Source organism: Cupressus sempervirens, chromosome 6 (assembly GCF_028749045.1).
Source record: "Cupressus sempervirens isolate cs-2001-9-10 chromosome 6, ASM2874904v1, whole genome shotgun sequence".
NCBI classification, from domain to species: domain Eukaryota; kingdom Viridiplantae; phylum Streptophyta; class Pinopsida; order Cupressales; family Cupressaceae; genus Cupressus; species Cupressus sempervirens.
The window spans coordinates 2,132,408-2,136,372 of record NC_143123.1 but is presented as its reverse complement, the minus strand read 5'-3'; the positions used below and the strand labels follow the sequence as shown (position 1 = coordinate 2,136,372).

Genomic DNA, 3,965 nt, shown 5'->3' with positions numbered 1-3,965 from the left:
TTGAGCTTCTTTTGTTGACCCCTCAACCCCTCTTGCTCCAACCAATGAACCTGTGACATGTGTCACTCCTTGATTGGCTATAAAGAAGCACAATCCATGTGCTCTCCTCTTATTCAATCTAAACCTTCCATAAGCTTTCTCCCATTCTTGCATCCTAGCCCTTGATCCCTCAAGCCCTTTGCCTATTTAAGGAATCCTCTCCCAAGCCATTTTAACACACTCCATCATCCTAAAGCCATAATGTTGTTTTGAGAGCAAGTTTCACATCAACCACCATATACCCACATCCAAAATCCAAATCCTCCATTGAAGCTATTTTGAGTTTTTGAGCATACATACCAAATTTAAGCAAATAGACACATTCTTAAAACAAGAGAACAATTTTATTGAAAGAGGTCCTTAATGGCTCATATTCTCATTTGAGTTGTTTCCTCTTTGTCTCACTTTATGTTGTGTTTAATAAATTTGTAAATGCTTTTGATTTCTTAATTTAGTATTTCTTGCATGCTTATTTCTCGTATACACTATATAGGAGCACAAGCCTTAGACTAACCTTCTTAGACTCGTGTATCTATTCTACCAAATTCAACTAGGGACACACTTCCCAACCTTGTTCCTATCTCCTATTCCTATCTCCTAATATGAATGTTTCACCCAACATAATGGGATTTGTAATGAGCTCATTAGAAAGAATCCATTCAAATGAATCTACCTTTAAAAATATGATTCCAAACAAATAATACATGTATATAAAACCCTAGAATGGCTCGAATAACAGTGTACGTGCAGTGGAAGCTTCAATGAATGAATCTACAGCTAATGAAGCTCTTCTTTTGCTAAGAACACTTTAAAACCGGGTACCGTGACCTTCCCGTAAGGGTTGTCTTTATAACGATTCCATCCAGCAGATCAATTTCCATTGGAGGGCGGAAGAGACATTTTTTTTCTATAATCAAAATAGCTGGCAGAGTATGGAAGCTAGTACGCAGGTAATGCCTACCATCTATCTCTCGTCCCCACTTTCCAGCTTGCATTAATACGAATACTTTAATCCGTCACACTCAACAGCACAGATTATGAAGCAGCCATTATCAACCGGTCTGTATCTTCTATCGGGCATGCTGGAATACACACACACAGGGATTCTTCGTTACAGCTGTATTTAACATCACACGTCTTCGTTTGCGGATTCCAAATTCGAATTCGATTCAATTCGATCTTTCAAGCGCTATATAAATCGCTCTCTGCAACAAATTATAATAAACTCTAGGTAGATTCATTTTTCTTCTCATTTTTTCCAGTGTAGGTCTCATTTTTCTCATCATTGACGGATCAAAGTGTGTGATCTGAAATAGTATGCGGAAACAATTCTCGTTCAGTCAAATTTAGAAGCAGCAAAGGGTAAACCCTAGGTAAATTGCAGGAACCCTAACAAACCCTAGGAATTTTCATTATTCATCTCATTTTCTAGTCTAGGTCGCATTTTTCTTCTCCTTGACGGATCACAGTGTGTGATCTGAAATATTATGCGAAAAAACCCTCGCTCAGTCAAATTTAGAAGCAGCAAAGGATAAACCCTAGGTGACTTGCAGAAACCCTAGGTAAATTGTAGAATGAGGAGCCTGAACCTGAGCCTGTTCATGGCCATGGCGATCATCGTAGCTTCATGGCAGGCGGACGCGGCGCAGTTGAAGGCATTCCGAGGTCTAGGGTTCGAATCATCGAAGCGGAACGAGGGCTCATCCGATCTGGTTGACCTCAAGTACCACATGGGCCCCGTCCTCACGGAAAATATAACCGTGCACATAATCTGGTACGGCGACTGGAAGCCCTACAGCAAGCAAATAATCAAGGATTTTCTCCTCTCCTTCTCTGATTCGCGCGCTCCCACTCCCTCCGTGAGCGAGTGGTGGAAAACCATTCAGCTCTACACGGACCAGACGGGGAAGAACATCAGCAAAACCCTGACTTTGGGCGCCGAGCGTGACGATTCACAGTACTCGGAGGGAAAATCTCTCACGCGCCTCACCGTACAGAGCGTGATCAAGAACGCCGTGAGCCCCGGGGTTTCGAACCCGCTACCAGTGGACTCCCAGAACGGGGTCTACCTCGTGCTGACGTCGGATGACGTCACGGTTCAGGATTTCTGCCGAGCTGTCTGCGGGTTCCACTACTTCACGTTCCCGTCCATCGTGGGCGCCACGTTGCCGTATGCGTGGGTGGGGAACTCCGGCAGGCAGTGTGCTGACGTGTGCGCTTTCCCGTTCGCCGTGCCGTCCTACGTGGCGAAGACAGGGTTCAAGCCCTTCGTGGCGCCCAACGGGGACATCGGCGTGGAGGGGATGGTCAGCGTGATTGGCCACGAGCTCGCTGAGCTGTCGTCTAATCCGCTGGTGAATGCTTGGTATGCGGGAGATGATCCCACGTCACCGACGGAAATTGCTGACCTGTGCGTCGGGGTTTATGGGAGCGGTGCCGGCGGTGGGTATACTGGGCAGGTTATGAATGACAAGGCTGGTGCGGCTTATAATTTGAATAGTGTTGGACGGAGGTTTTTGGTGCAGTGGGTTTGGAGCCCTGTGCTGAATGCTTGTTATGGCCCCAATGCTGTGAATACTTAAATTATAGATTTTTGCATATTAGGTTTAGGATCAATTAACTAACTACTTTTTATGGTTAGGAACATTATTTGAATACAAAAAAGATTATAAGATATTTTTCCAATGGTTCAATGAATGTTAAATAATGACACAAATATGGCTTTAAAAAAAAATTATTTGTTTTGGGGATTGAGAGTAGATCATGTTGTAATGACAATTCCCTACGTGGTAAATCAACTCTCTAATGTAGTAAATAAACTCTACAATTATTAATTTTAAAGCACTTCAATTATTAGAACTTGGAGCACATCATAAGATAGGTCTATTCACTCATTAAGTCAAATTTTGCAACAATAAAAACGAGTTTTATTTAAAAACCGATTAAGTCAAATTTTGAAACAATAAAAACAAGTTTTATCTAAAAATTGAGTAATTAAGGATATCAGATCTCCACGATTCATGATAGTGCTTGTGGACTAGATTGTGTTGGGATTATTATCATCAACATGATGAGAAGGGACCAAGAAAAGAGGGATTGAACACACCCTAATGCTAGATCCTTGTTTTCTTGGTCCCTTTATCTTGCACACTCGAATGCTAGACCACTCTTTTCTTGGTCCCTTTATCTTGCACACAACCCAACATTGGAAGATAAAGGAACCAAGAAAAGAGGGATTGCACACACCCCAATGCTAGATCCCTCTTTTCTTGTTCCCTTTATCTTGTGAGTCTGTTATATCTAAACTTATATTGTTTTACATCTCGTGAGGATCTAGCTTTTGGGTGTGTGCAATCCCTCTTTTCTTGGTCCTTTTATTTTGTGAGGCTATGCTAAATTTGCAACTTACATTGTTTTACATCTCTTGTTCTCTCATCCTGATGATGGATCACGTATTGTGAATCGAAATGTTGATGGTAAAAATTTCAACACAATCTAATCCAAAAGCTAAGCACCATAATCGATTAATTATCAAATCTTGGAGAAGAGAAAACTTAATGCTTGTATTAGTTTGTTAATTAATTGTGTTGATAAGTAATTGTATACCATTGACAACTAATTTGTGGTTTACCAATGACAACTCTTAAATACTACAACAATATTGTAGTTGTATGTTGTTTTTGGAGTAGTTATCATTTGTAGACTAGTTGAGTTGCACAAGCTTTCACCTCACTTAAAAAAAGGATGCATAGTGTCTATTTTTTGTCGTTGCAAATTTCAATAGAAGCTTATAGTTAAAGAAGTTATTATTGTGTAACAAGTATCAATGAATTTGCAAAATTTAGAAATATACTACACTCATTGTGCTTGTTGAAGATGAGATGCCAAGTACTTGTTAGTGCATATTAGTAACCAATTAATTTCTA

The 3,965-nt window shown here is 40.7% G+C and overlaps 1 pseudogene across 1 annotated transcript; it reads left to right on the top strand.

The window, feature by feature from the left end:
* The first annotated feature begins 735 nt into the window (after positions 1 to 735).
* LOC149550683 (protein EXORDIUM-like 3 pseudogene) lies at positions 736 to 2,724 on the top strand (annotated as a pseudogene). The gene has a single exon (XR_016352554.1). The product of XR_016352554.1 is annotated as a protein EXORDIUM-like 3 pseudogene (transcript).
* The last annotated feature ends 1,241 nt before the right edge of the window (positions 2,725 to 3,965 follow it).